The sequence below is a fragment of the Mustela erminea genome, chromosome 12 (assembly GCF_009829155.1).
Source record: "Mustela erminea isolate mMusErm1 chromosome 12, mMusErm1.Pri, whole genome shotgun sequence".
Taxonomy (NCBI): domain Eukaryota; kingdom Metazoa; phylum Chordata; class Mammalia; order Carnivora; family Mustelidae; genus Mustela; species Mustela erminea.
Window position 1 is genome coordinate 52,505,218 of NC_045625.1, and position 14,679 is coordinate 52,519,896.

At 37.2% G+C, this 14,679-nt stretch overlaps 1 protein-coding gene across 6 annotated transcripts in view; it reads right to left on the bottom strand.

Moving 5' to 3' along the window:
• Positions 1–14,679, bottom strand: part of CCDC171 (coiled-coil domain containing 171) — a 306,243-nt gene that overhangs the window by 155,267 nt on the left and 136,297 nt on the right. The gene's annotated exons all lie outside the window — the stretch shown is intronic.

The window sequence follows — 14,679 nt, forward strand, 5'->3', positions numbered from 1 at the left end:
TAGTTCTCTGTGAAATCTTATGCCTAATCATTAAGGAACTGCTGAGGTAGAGTAAATTTCTGAAGATAACAGATCCCAATTTCCTTTACTGATTCATTTATCATTCAATAAACATTTATTGATTACTCACTAAATTCCAAGTGCTAGAAAAACAGACAAGTAAATCAATTATTGTGGCATAATGCTATGATAAAACTATGCCGAATTGCCAGAGGTACACAAAGGGAGTTGGCATAAAATGATATTGACAAGTTTTTGGAGGGATATGACAAAGGCAGTGAGGTGTTTTAAAAAAAAAAAAAAAAAAAGCTACTGGTAAGGAAGCTAATCATAGTTATCCTACAAGAATTTAACAATCAGAGTTGAAGAAAATAATACAAGCTCTTGCTTACTCCTCAAGATTTGATATCAAAGCCTACCGTGGAAAATGTTGATTGGTGGTAGCCAAAAGAATTCAAACTTGTAGAAATATACTGCTGAGAAAAGTAACTCTTGGGCCATATTCAACCCCAAAGCAAGGGGATGAGATTCCCAAAAGGCACACAGTGAGTAGAAGGCCCTTGGACATATAGTCCTGAGTACGAAGGAGTAAAGGAAGTCCACAAGGAGCTACTCTCTGAAGGATTCAACTTCTTGGATGCTTTCCCTTGAGCAGGGGAAAAACTGTATTTTAGTTTTAAGTGTTTTTACATTATAATCCCCTTTACTTAATCCAACTCTTCTCTGAAGTCTGACCCAGCCATATCTACGGTGCTAGTGTGAAAAATAAAAGAACCAGGAAATAAAGGAATTGTGGCTTTCCCCCACCATATCTTCACCGATGGCCAAGCTGAGGTAGCAGGATTTCATCACTGGGACTGTGTTCCAGAGCTCCACACAATGACACATGTAAAGGAAGTGGTGTCCCACTGGGAGCAGCCGAAAGAAGTGAGAAACTCTTGAGAACTAGCCGACTGGACCGCTTAGAAGCAGATGTGAGACACCCTTGAAAGGGTGACAACCTTTAAGAAAAGGGAAAACTGACATGAACTATGGCTAAAGAAGGCAGGAAGACCAGTGAGCAGAAGAGGAAGAGCCAGAAAACAGGATAATGTATTCTAAGGAAGTGCAAACAATTCAGCACGCCTGAAGAAAAGAGGAGAATGATGGAAAATTGACAAGTAGGCAGATAATAGATGATTAAGCTATGGAAGCCATAAGATCCTGGAAGTCACTCACTCTGCTTTAGTTAATGGGTGGGAGAATCAGAAATCCTAATAAAGACTACCAAGTGCAGCCAGGGAGATGTAGGGAGTGGGGATGGAAGGAGAGGAGGAAAAGAAACTACAGCAGTTAGTTCTGTATTTTCTCCACAATCAATTCCATTAGTTCAATTAAAGGGGCAAACAGGAAAATTCTAGGAAACCCAAGATAAAAGAGGCAGACTCGCCAAAGCTAGATAGTAGACATAAAAATTAACCTAACTGGATTCCAGGCAGCTGCCAACTTACACATTCACAGTTCTCAAAGTCTTGGGAAGAAATGTGTTTTCAACAAAAAATACTTTTTTTGAACAAAAAAAAAAAATGAAGAGATATATTTGCTAATGACATTTTAAATATTACAAAATAATATGTGAAGTCATTGGTCAAAATCAAATGGGTTGTTGAAAGAGAGCTGAAAGTATGTTAACCCTACTGGAATTGAAATTTTTAAAATAAATAAAATAAAAATTTTTTTTAAAATGAAAGAGAGCTGAAAGTAAACAAGCCCCTTCTGGAAAAGATTAAGCTAATTTTAGCACATGAGAGACCTCCAACTCTTCTACCGTATACAGCTGGCCCACTTCAGGGCCTCGGGTTGAAGCTGAGAGCGTTTTAGCACAGCAGCCAGGAACTGGCAGTCCCGGGAGGAGGATGACAGAGTAATCAAAACGTGGCGAGACATGGATAAAGTTATGAAATAAACTTCCCAAAACACCCCATTTCTCTCGAAGAAGAGAAAACTAGGAATAAGCTGGAATGTTTTTAAAACAGAATTGGGATTCTGGACTAACATGGCCAGTTGTCATTTTCAGTTGTCTAGTAGAAGCAGGTGGCAATGCAAAAGAAGCAATATTTGAAGATCCTTGTGTCATTCTGTGGCCCCCAAGTTTTGATCATTTGTAATGATTATACATTTAAAAGTGCTGATTACTAGTAATTACTACCACTATGGATGATTTCATGAGATGCCTATGATTTCTATTGTAAGAAAGGGATGCTATTCACAGATTGCTAAAACAGTAAAAATAGGACTAAGCATACATATGAAGTCTGTTTATAAATAAAAATAAACAATCTCTAAATTCTACCTCTGAAACTAATAAAAAATAAAATGAAATAAACATAAGGGTGTATATATCCTTTCAAAACATAATTTTAAAACTAAAAATAAATAATCTCTAAATACTATTTAATTGTCTAATAATGCTGTTGCCCTCCATCATTCTTGGTTTAAGTAATTATAACCAAGATACCAGTTATCAACTGTTATTGTTATTTTTTTCAAAATCAACCACCAAGGAGCGCCTGGGTGGCTCACTCAGTTAAGCGTCTGACTCTTGGTTTCAGCTCAGGTCTTCAAATCAAGCCCCATGAGCTCTGTGCTCAGCAGGGGGTCTGGTTGAGTTTCTTTCTCTCTCTACCTCTGCCCCTGCCCCTTGCACTCTCACTGAAATAAATAAGTAAATCTCTCTGAAATACTCTCACTGAAATAAATAAATAAATCTTCAAAAAAAAAAAAAATTAACCAGACCAATATTCAACTAGAATGTCTAGATAACTAGAATTAATTAGCAGGGTGAATTAAAGATTAAAAAACAATGAAGTTAAATATTTAAATTTTTAAAGCTCTTATTGATGCATATTAAGTTAACAACACAAAAACCTCAATAACATTAATACTTAATGAGAGTTTTGTTCATTTCTTAACAATTATGTTTCTGCATCTCGACTGTCTCCACTGAGATCCAGAATCACAGATCTCACTGCCCGTGGTCATCTCCATTTAACGACCCCATAGCCCTCTCAGGCTAAAGTATCCTGTCCAGTACTGCTGATTTGCGTCCTAAACATATCCATAATAGTCCTCTTCATGTTAGTCCTACTAATATCCACCCAGTCATTCCAAATAAAAAACTTTTTAGTCAGATATCTGTACTATATATTCATTTTTTAAAATTCTTCAAGATAAGAGTGTTGTTTTGGAGGAGTTTGCAAATGTTATTTCTGAAATTAAACACACTAAGGAGCAGGTTAGTCCCTCCATTCCCCGCATCCTCTACATTTCCAACAAAGCCATCCGCAAGTCCAGTTGGGTCTACCCGTAAAATCCTGATCCAGATCCTTCTCCACGGCGACCCATGCTAGTCCCAGCTCTTCACCCACAGCCACTCATGGCCACTTCAATGCTACTGTCACATCAGATCAGTCCAATCCTATTGTTTAACTCTTCGTCTTTACTGAACCAAGGTTCTCTCCTCAAGTCACAATACCCCCACACGCGGTCTGCTGCAAAGGTTTCCACCTTCTCCCAGGATCCTCAACCTGATGAAAAAAGGAGAGAACAGTCTGCTCCTTTACTATTCAGACATGAGACTCGCCACTTCTTCCTCACCATTGCACCATGTTCTCTAGCACCACTCGGTCTTCCAATTCCCCTAACACTATTCAAATCCTAACAGTCTTCAGAGCCCATTTCAGGGTCTAGCTATTCCATGACGCCTTTCACTATAATCCTCACTCACACTGACCTGACCTTCTCTGAACACAATTGTATCACTCAGGTGTTTAATTCCTATACTGCTACTTACTTATTTCATGTGTGTATATCTACTCTCCCTCCAATACAGTAGAGGCTAGTTCCTAGAAGCCAGGAAGCATTTACTGTAGTGCCTGTCACCGTGCTCTGTACCCTATAGGTATTTAGTAAATACTGAAAAAATTTAAAAATCCTTTATAAGATGTTCTTTGGTGCTTAGAACAGTTTTTTGCTCATAATAGGCACTGAATATATACCCAATGAATAAAAAGCTTTACAAATGTAAGAAGAAGAAAAATATAATTGAAAAAAGATATAATTTCCAAATATAATTTGAAACTTATCAACATGTCAGAATTCTGTTTTAAGATTAATTCTGATATTCCACAGGGACCTTAAGAAGTACTGCATTATTTACTATGAATTATTCTTGAAGAACAAAGCTTGTTTGATGGTAATACTGGAAACAGCAATAAGAACAATTTTCCCCTTTAAAAAAAGGGATTGAAGGCCAATATTTTTAAAGCAAATATAAGGAACACCACCTTCAAAGGGGACAAAAGCATTCCTAACACTGAAATAACCTGCTCCTTAGCGTGTTTAATTTCAGAAATAACATTTGCAAACTCCTCCAAAACAACTCTTATCTTGAAGAATTTTTTAAAAATGAATATATAGTACATATATCTTTTATGCAGATTTCTTTGGCATATCAAAAATACTATATAATTTCACTAGCTTTCCTTTACTGTCTGATAAATTCAAAGTGGCCCAAAATTGGGGGGGGGGGAGATACCTTCTTTGCCTAATGAATCACACACTTACATCCTGAAATACATGGGCTCCAAGGGACACCTTACAGTGCTTCATGAACTCTGAGATTTGGGGTCAGAAATTCGACACTTCCCTAGGGAGTAAAATTCTTTTTTATCACTTTTGCTTCTTGAGTTCTTATTCTTTATGTTGGCAAAAGACAAAATGTAAACCGGACATTCAATGATACATAGACATCAAAGGACTTCATTTAAAAATGTCTTTTTTTTCTCTTTTTTTTATTTATTTATTTTCAGCATAACAGTATCATTATTTTTTCACCACACCCAGTGCTCCATGCAATCCATGCCCTCTATAATATCCACCATCTGGTACCCCTTATTTTTACAAGCTTCATACCTTGTCTTTTTATGCAACAGTAAAATTTTAAAACATAATAAATTCACCTGCTTATCTTATGATGCCAATGCTTTTCTGTTAAAAATAAAGCACATTTCCACCTTGCTGGTGGGAATGTTAAAATGAGGCAGCAGCTTTTGAAAACAGTTTGGCAGCTCCTTAAAAAGTTAAATGTGGAGTTACCATATGACCTAGAAATTCCACTACCTGACCTTCATATACGTATACTCAAATGCCATAATGATTATTTACTTAAAAACACGATCTTGATTTTCAAGTCTAACACGCCGAAAATACCATGTGCCAAAATGGTCTGTGCCTCCGTCTACCTTTGTTTCTAAAGCAGGAAAAATTATAAACTGCCCTTTGGATAAGCCAAACCTTTAAAAGGACAGAGTTCTCCTTATCATTACACTGAGGATAAAGGTGTCGATATAGGCAAGTTGCTTGACTTGCTGACTGTTAAAAGATACTACGTCGAATTGTTGATAAGTCAGCACTATGTCTCAATTCTGACCCGCCTCCAGTCCCCCTTCCTTGTGGGTTTTCAGATCCTGGTGAGAGCACCCCAGTTCGCTCCAGTCTCCCTTCATAAAAACTTCAAACATTGACACCTACTCTTCTAAGCTCATAGCACTCTCTTGGGAATTAATTAAACAGAGTTGTCGTGATAAATCTTATATTATTTCTTGTGTGTTTATGTGATGCCCCCACAACTAAAGTTGACAGTTTTTGAGGAAAGAACTAAGCATTATAGCGTTTTGTTAATACCACAGCACAGAGGGGCACCTGGGTGGCTCAGTGGGTTAAGCGGCTGCCTTCGGCTCAGGTCATGATCCCAGGGTCCTGGGATCGAGCCCACATCAGGTTCCCCACTCAGCAGAGAGTCTGCTTCTCCCTCTCCCTTTGCCTGCCTCTCTGCCTCCTTGTGCTCTCTCTATATATAGCTCTGTCAAATAAATAAATAAAAATCTTATAAATACCACAGCATGGAATACAGTGCCTTATATGCCTGGTATATAACATGAAGAGTATATTTTTATTAATATTAACTACATTATGTAGAAGTTGTCTTGATATTCTTACCTATAGTAGCAATTTTGCAATGGAATATACTAAAAATTTGGTCCCTGGCTAAAAAAGAAGTCTGAGAGAAATAAGAAATAAGGAAACTAGCATTTGTGAGTGGCTGACAGTGGGTCACTGGTTTTTCATACATATCATGGTTAACCATTAACTAATCAAGAATCACCTGGAAATGCAAGTTCAAGAAATATGGAACTGAGCTGTCACTAGACCCATTTTCAGGTATTATTTGGTATACAAAAACAGCGTCTATTTCTAAAAGAAACAGTGTTGTAATGTAATCACAATTGACCATTAGATCATTAGTGTATTTAAAAAGCACGTAACATTCACTTTGCAATTTCTAAATGCCAGGCAAGGGGCGGGACGTTTTACATCTGTTACCTCTCTTCTAATCCCAACTCTAGAACTTTCTCACTACACAAATAAGTGGTATCAGGTCTCTGAACCTTGGTTTCCTCATTTGTAAAAAAAGAAATGATGCTTAAATGACCTATCTCATATGGTTGTTGTGGGACTTGAGTAAGAGAAGGCACACTAGTTATTAATAAAAGCATTGAAAGGGGTGCCTGGCTGGCTCAGTGGGTTAAAGCCTCTGCCTTTGGCTTGGGTCATGGTCTCAGGGTCCTAGGACCAAGCCCCGCATCGGGCTCTCTGCTCAGCGGGGAGCCTGCTTCCTCCTCTCTCTCTGCCTGCCTCTCTGCCTGCTTGTGATCTCTGCCTATCAAATAAATAAATAAAATCTTTAAAAAAAAAAGCATTGAAAAATCTACTGAGCATTGTGGAAATTCATTGATAGCCTTATTTAAGAAAAAAAAAAAACAATCTCTAAAGCAATTATTTCAGAAGCAGAGGACTTTCTACTATTTCATTAGAGGCGCCCCATCACACCGAGTCCATTAGCATGTGGTGGGCACAGAATTGTGTCAAACTAACTGCCTGTGAATCACTGTAGGCAGCTACATGCACCTATCACCTCCAATAACATAAACAAGCTGAGCTCAGAATATTTTTGGAATTCAATCAAAAAGAAAAAAAAGTTTCAACATCTAATAACACTAATCCAGATTTCTTGCCAAATGTAGTCTTAATACTGTCATACAATAGAAATAAAAAGCAATATACTACAATGAACCTCAATTTCTTTGATTTTTGGTCTCCATTCTTAACTCACATGATTTTACTAAGTTGTCCAATAAACCTAAAGTGTTTACAATAAATATCACACGAAGGTTAAACCATATTTAACTGATAGGCAAAAATCTTTACTTTTACTAGGGGAGTTATTCCAGTAATTCCATCTTTTTCAGATAAAAGATATAAGAACACAAATACTTTAACATAAGCCAAGTTAATAAGAGAATGTGATCTGGCACTCTGGCCAGGTGCTTCAGTAGGCATACATGCCTGAGATGTATTTACATGATGGCTCCAAAGAATTTAAATTGAAGAGCTACCCAACCACGTGGCCAGCACATTTTGCCTAATGTTAGGCAAAGCTTGATAGTAAAATCAAGCTTCCTGTCCCACAAGTATCATTCATCTCATAGCATTCCCACTAATTGTTTAAAGCTTACACATTCAAAACCTTGCAAATAATGCTATATGTTTTTTCAGATAAAAAAACTATTTGAACCCCCCAATTTTTTTTTATTTAACCTATCTTTTACTAGCCATTTCTTTAATATAAACAAACATGAAACACAGGGCTCTATAGATAAGTCATTTGTTTCCCAGCAGATGCCTCTTATAATAGCTATGTTCATCTAACACCAAACATCCTCTACAACCTACAATGCTATCCAACAACTGTGGATTTTTATTATGTTCTTATCAATATAACTTTTGAAAATATATTAATTAATAGAAAATGAAAATAATGTTATTTGTATTGCATCTCTGGGGAGGAAAAACAGAAATAAAGAATTAAACATACCAAAATTTCCTAAAATAAAATGTATATACCCCATACTATGCATTATAATAGCAATTTACCAACTATAAAACCCAAATGAATTGCTGCTGTGTATTCAATTATATTTTATGAAAATTTAAATATGTATATAAATAATACAGACAATATGACAACATATATTATTAATGTGCTTTCAGGAATAATGAAAATGATATTTTCAATTTGCATACCCAAGGATCAAAGCCTAGGGTGTCACATATCCTTCAGGAAAAAGTCCTCAGTGAGACAATCTCTTAAAACACTAGCATTTGTGATCATTGAGTCCCTTAGTTAGGAAAGTGAACAGCTATGCCTTCCTATATATTTAGAATAAAAGTGAATTGGGAAAGGAGTCCAAGATGGCGGAGGAATAGGAGACTTTAGTTTCATCTGGTCCCAGGAATGCAGCAAGATAGCTATTAAATCATTTTGAACACCTTAGTGAACTCCACTGGAGACCTAAGAGAATAGCTGCAACTCTACAAATAGAAAAGCAGCCACTTTCTGCAAGATAGAAGGTGTGTGGAAAAGTGAATCTGGGAGATACATGGGAAAATAAACCATAGGCGAAGGGAGCCTTCCTCAACTGGCACCAGAAAGTGATAGAGAAGCACAGTACAAAATCAGAACTTTGAGAAGTCTGCTCCGGTGAGGGACGTCCCTGCCTGAAAGGTGCTCAGGTGGTGAAGAGGGGCAGAATCCTAGATGGGACAGTGTGGTCTCAGGACCCTCGGGGTCACAGGAAGACTGGGGGTGCCTGAGCGTGGCAGGTATTGAAGCAGGGAAGCCAACTGCAATGAACGAGCCCAGGAGAGGGCTCTCAGCTCAGGGTTGCCATAAACCAACCGTAAACCAGGAACCACAGCACAGTTGGTTTGAGCAGAGGTCCAGCGAGTGGCAGAACCAGGGAGAGCCCTCTTCCTCCCGCTTGGAGTGGTCCAACAGGAGTATGCAGGGTTTGGAGACTCAAAAAGGCGTCATGTGCCTGAGACAGAAATGCTTGGTCACAGGCCCGGTAAGCATGGAATGCAGACAGGAACTAGGGAGACAGGCATGATTGACTAACTGCTTTTCCCTGAAGACGCACTAAGGAGTGTGGGGTATGAGCTGATTTCAGCTCTGGGGCTGAAGACTGGGAGGCCGCCATTTTCACTCTCAACCTCTAAAGCTGTAGGAAAAGACTTCAGTGAACAAAAGCCACGTAGAGCAATACTGAGCTACTTAGTCTGGCCCCCTGGCAAGGGTGATGTAATTCTGCCCGGCACAAAGATACTTGAGAATCAACACAACAGGCCTCTCCACCAGAAGATCAGCAAGAATTTATGGCTAAGACCAAGTTTACCAATCAGACATAACTGCAAAACTCCTGTGCTGGGGGAAAATAGTATATAGAATTCACTTTTTTCCCCCCATGATTCATTAGTCTTCCCAATTTAATTTGTTTTCTCTTTCCTTTTTCAACCAATTTCTTATTTTATCAACTTTTTTAAAGACTTTTTTAGTTTTCATTTTTAAAGTTACATTATGTCCTTTTATTGTATTCAATTTGATTTTTGCATATATATACATTTCTTTATAATTTTGTAATTCTTTAAAATTTCTTTCTTTACAATTTTGGGATACAGTTTCTTTTAACAGACCTAAATACACCAAGAATTGAGTGTATGGCTCTGTTTTCTTCACTTGTCTGATTATATTCTCTCTTTTTTTTTCCCCTTCTTTTTTTTTTTTTTAAGATTATTTATTTATTTATTTGACAGAGATCACAAGCAGGCAGAGGGGCAGGCAGAGAGAGAGGAGGAAGCAGGCTCCCTGCTGAGCAGAGAGCCCAATGTGGGGCTCAATCCCATGACCCTGGGATCATGACCTGAGCCAAAGGCAGAGGCTTTAACCCACTGAGCCATGCAGGTGCCCCTTCTTTTTTATTTTTGATTAAAGCTTTTTTAATTTTCATCTTTACAATTATTCTATCATTTCAATGTATTTAATTGTATTTTTTAATATATATAAGTTGCTGTTTCTTTACCAATTTGGGCTGTAGTTTCTTCTAACAAACAGACCAAAATGCACCCAGGATGTAGTGTATGGCTCTGTTTTATTCACCTGTATGTTTATATTCCTTCTTCTTCTTTTTTTTTTTTTTTTGTCTTTTAGTTTTCATTTTTACAGTTACATGCTATCCTTTCATTGTATTTAATTAAATATATATTTTTTCTTTCTTTACAATTTTGTGCTGTAGTTTCTTCTAACAAACAAACCAAACCAAAATACACCAAAATACAAACCAAACCAAAATACACACAGGATCCAGTGTATTACTCTGTTCTGTTCACCTGTCTGATTATACTCTCTTTCTCTCTCTCTCTCTCTCTCTCTTTTTTTTTGGTTTTAGGACTCATCTGATGTCTCTAGGGTCATTGTTGCCATTTTTGTACTCTGTTCTCTCATTCATCTACCCTTCTTTGGACAGAATGACAAGATGGAAAAACTCAGCTTCAAAAAAGAGAAGAAGAGGCAGTACTGACTGCCACGGAACTAATCAGTACAGATGCAAGTAAGATGTTGGAACTAGAGTTCAGAATAACAATTATATAGATATTAGCTGGGCTTGAGAAAGCATAGGAGACCCTAGAGAAGCCTTTTCTGGAAAAATAAAAGAACTAAAATCTAATCAATTGGAAATCAAAAAGGCTATTAATGAGATGTAATCAAAAATGGTTCTAAATGCTAGGATAAATGAGGCACAGGAGATAATTAGTGATAGAAGACCAAATGATGGAGAATGAAGAGGCTGAGAAAAAGAGATATAAGCAACTACTGGATCACGAGGGGGGAATTCCAGAGATAAGTGATACCATTAAGCAAAACAGTATTAGAATAATTGGGATCCCAGAAGAAGAAGAAAGAGAGAGAAAAAGAGAGGGGCAGAAGGTATATTAGAGCAAATTATAGTGCAGAACTTCCCAAATCTGGGTAAGAAAACGGGCATTCAAGTCTAGGAGGCACAGAGAACTACCCTTAAAATCAATAAAAATAGGTCAACACCCCAATATATAATAGTGAAACTTGCAAATCTCAGAGATCAAGAGAAAATCCTGTAAGAAATTTGGGACAAGAGGTCCATAACCTACAAGCATAGAAATAGCAGGCTGGCAGGAGACCTATGTACAGAGACCTGGTAGGCCAGAAAAGACTGGCATGGTATATTCAGAGTGCTTAATGGGAAAAATATGAAGCCAAGAATATTGTATCCAGCAATATGTCATTCAAAACAGAAGGGGAGATAAAAAGATTCCAGGACAAACAGAAATTAAAAGAATTTGTGATCACTAAATGAGCCCTATTCTTCTGAAGCTGTTTTAAAAAACATAAATGGAAGGAAAACTTCCAAACTCTTTCTATGAAGCCAGCATTACCTTCATCCCAAAATAAGACAAAGACCCCTATCAAAAAGGAAAATTACAGACCAATATCCCTGATGAACATGGATGCAAAAATTCTCAACAAGTTACCAGCCAATAGGATCTGAGAGTACATTAAAAGTACTCTCCATTCACCATGACCAAGTGGGATTTATTCCTGCAAGGGTGGTTCAACATCCACAAATCAATCAATGTGATACAATACATTAACAGAAGAAAGGGCAAGAACCATATGTTCCTCTTAATAGATGCAGAAAAAACATTTGACAAAGTACAGCATCTTTCTTGATTTACACTCTCACAGTGTAGGGATAGAAGGAACATACCTCAATATTGTAAAAGCCATCTACAAAAAGCCCACAGTGAATGTCATTCTCAATGGGGAAAAACTGATAGCTTTTCCCCTAAGGTCAGGAACATGGCAGGGATGTCCACTCTCACCACTGCTCTTCAACATAGTACTAGAGGTCCTAGCCTTGGTAATCAGACAACAAAAAGAAATAAAAAGCATCCGAATCAGCAAAGAAGTCAAACTCTCACTCTTCCCAGATGACATAATACTATATGTGGAAAACCCAAAGGCCTCCATCCCAAAATTGCTAGAACTCATATAGGAATTCAGCAAAGTGGCAAGATATAAAATCAATGCACAGAATCGGTTGCATTTCTAAACACCAACAATGAGACAGAAGAAAGAGAAATCAAGGAATCAATCCCATTTACAATTGCACCAAAACCACATGATACCTAGGAATAAACCTAACCAAAGAGGCAAAGGATCTGTACTCAGAAAACTATAGAACACTCCTGAAAGAAATTGAAGAAGACACAAAGAAATGGAAAAACCTCCCTGCTCATGATTGGAAGAATAAATACTGTGAAAATGTCTATGCTACATAGAGCAATCTACACACTTAATACAATCCCTATCAAAATACCATCAGCTTTTTTCACAGAAATGGAACAAATATCCTAAAATTTGTATGGAACCAGAAAAGACCCTGAATAGCCAGAGGAATGTTGAAAAAGAAAACCAAAGCTGGAGGCATCACAATTCCGGACTTCAAGCTCTATTACAAAGCTATAACCATCAAGACAGTATGATTGCACAAAAACAGACATATAGATCAATGGAACAAAATAGAGAACCCAGAAATGAACCCTCAACTCTATGGCCCATTAATTTTTGACAAAACAGGAAAGAAGTTCCAATGGAAAAAGGACAGTCTCTTCAACAAATGGTGTTGGGAAAATTGGACAGCCACATGCAGAAGAATGAAACTGGACCATTTCCTTACACAATACAGAAATATAAACTCAAAATGGGTGAAAGACCTAAATGTGAGACAATAATCCATCAAAATCCTAGAGGAGGACACAGGCAGCAACCACTTCAACCTCAGCTGCAGCAACTTCTGGCTAGACACATCTCCAAAAATAAGGGAAACAGAGGCAAAGATGAACTGTTGGGACTTCATCAAAATAAAAACTGCTGCACATCAAAGGAAACAGTCAACCAAAATACAACTGGCAGATGGGAGAAGATATTTGCAAATGTCTTATCAGATAAAGGGCTAGTATCCAAAATCTATCAAGAACTTACCAAACTCAATACCCAAAGAACAAATAATCCAGTCAAGAAATGGGCAGAAGACATGAACAGACATTTCTCCAAAGAAGACATCCAAATGGGCAGCAGGTACATGAAAAAATGCTCAATATCACTCAGCACTAGGGAAATGCAAATCAAAACCACAACAAGATACCACCTCACACCAGTCAGAATGGCTAAAATGAATAAATCAGGAAACAATAGATGTTGGCAAGGATGTGGAGAAAGGGGAACCCTCTTACACCATTGGTGGGAATGTAAGCAGATGCAGCCACTCTGGAAAACAGTATGGAGGTCCCTCAAAATGTTGAAAATAGAGCCATTCTACAACTCAACGATTAAACTACTATTAGGTATCTGCCCCAAAGAGACAAATGTAGTGATCTGAAGAGGCACCTGCACCCGAATGTTTACAGCAGCAATGTTCACAATAGCCAAACTACTGATAGAGCCCAGATGTCTAACAACAGATGAATGGGTAAAGATGTCATTGACATACACACACACACACACACACACACACACACACACACAAAATGGAATACTACTTAGCAATCAAAAAATATAATCTTGCCATTTGTAACGATGTGGATGGAACTGGAGAGTATTATGCTAAGCAAAATAAGTGAATCAGAAAAAGACAACTGTCATATGAACTAACTCACATGTGGAATTTCAGAAACAAAACAGAATCATAAGGGAAGGGAGGGAAAAATAAAACAACAAAGTCAGAGACAGAGACAAACTGTACTCTTACTCTTAGGAAAAAAACTGAGGGTTGTTGAGGGGGAATAGGGTAACTGGTTGATGGACATTAAGGAGGGCATGGGAAGTAATGAGCACTGAGTATTATATAAGACTGATGAATCATTGAACTCTATATCTAAAAGTAATAATATACTATATGTTAATTAATTACATTTTAAAGAAGAAAAAAAGAATAAAAATGAATTCATAACACTGATAGGATAGTTTGAAATCAGGAAGCATGATACCCCTGGTTTTGCTCTTTTTTCTCAGGACTGCTTTGGTTAATATGGTCTTTTGTGTTTCCATACAAATTTTAGGATTGTTTCTTCTATTTCTATGAAGAATGCCTTTGGTATTTTGGTGGGGAATGCATTGAATCTATAGATGGCTTTTGGTATAAATGGTATGGCCATTTTAACAATGTGAAATCTTCAATCCATGAACACAGGAAGTCTTTCCATTTGCTTGTGTCTTCGATTTCTTTGAGCCAAGTCTTACAGTTTTCATTGTACAATCTTTCACTTCTTTGATAAAATTTATTCCTAAGTATTTTATGATTTTTGTAAATGGGATAATTTTCTTTACTTCTTTTTTCAGTATTTCATTATTTCTGTTAGTGGATTTTTTTTAACCTGCCACTTTACTGAAATCTTTAATTAACCCAACAGTTTTTTGATTGGCTCTTTAAAGTTTTTTATATATAAGATCAAATCATCAGCAAGTCATAGTTATAAAAACAGTATGATACTGGCACAAAAACAGACACATAGACCAGTGGAACAGAATAAAGAGCCCAGAATTAAATCCTGGTATATACAGTCAACTAATATTGGACAAGAGAGCCAAGACCACCTAATGGGTAAAAGATACTCTCTTCAAATGGTGCTGGGAAAACCGGAGGA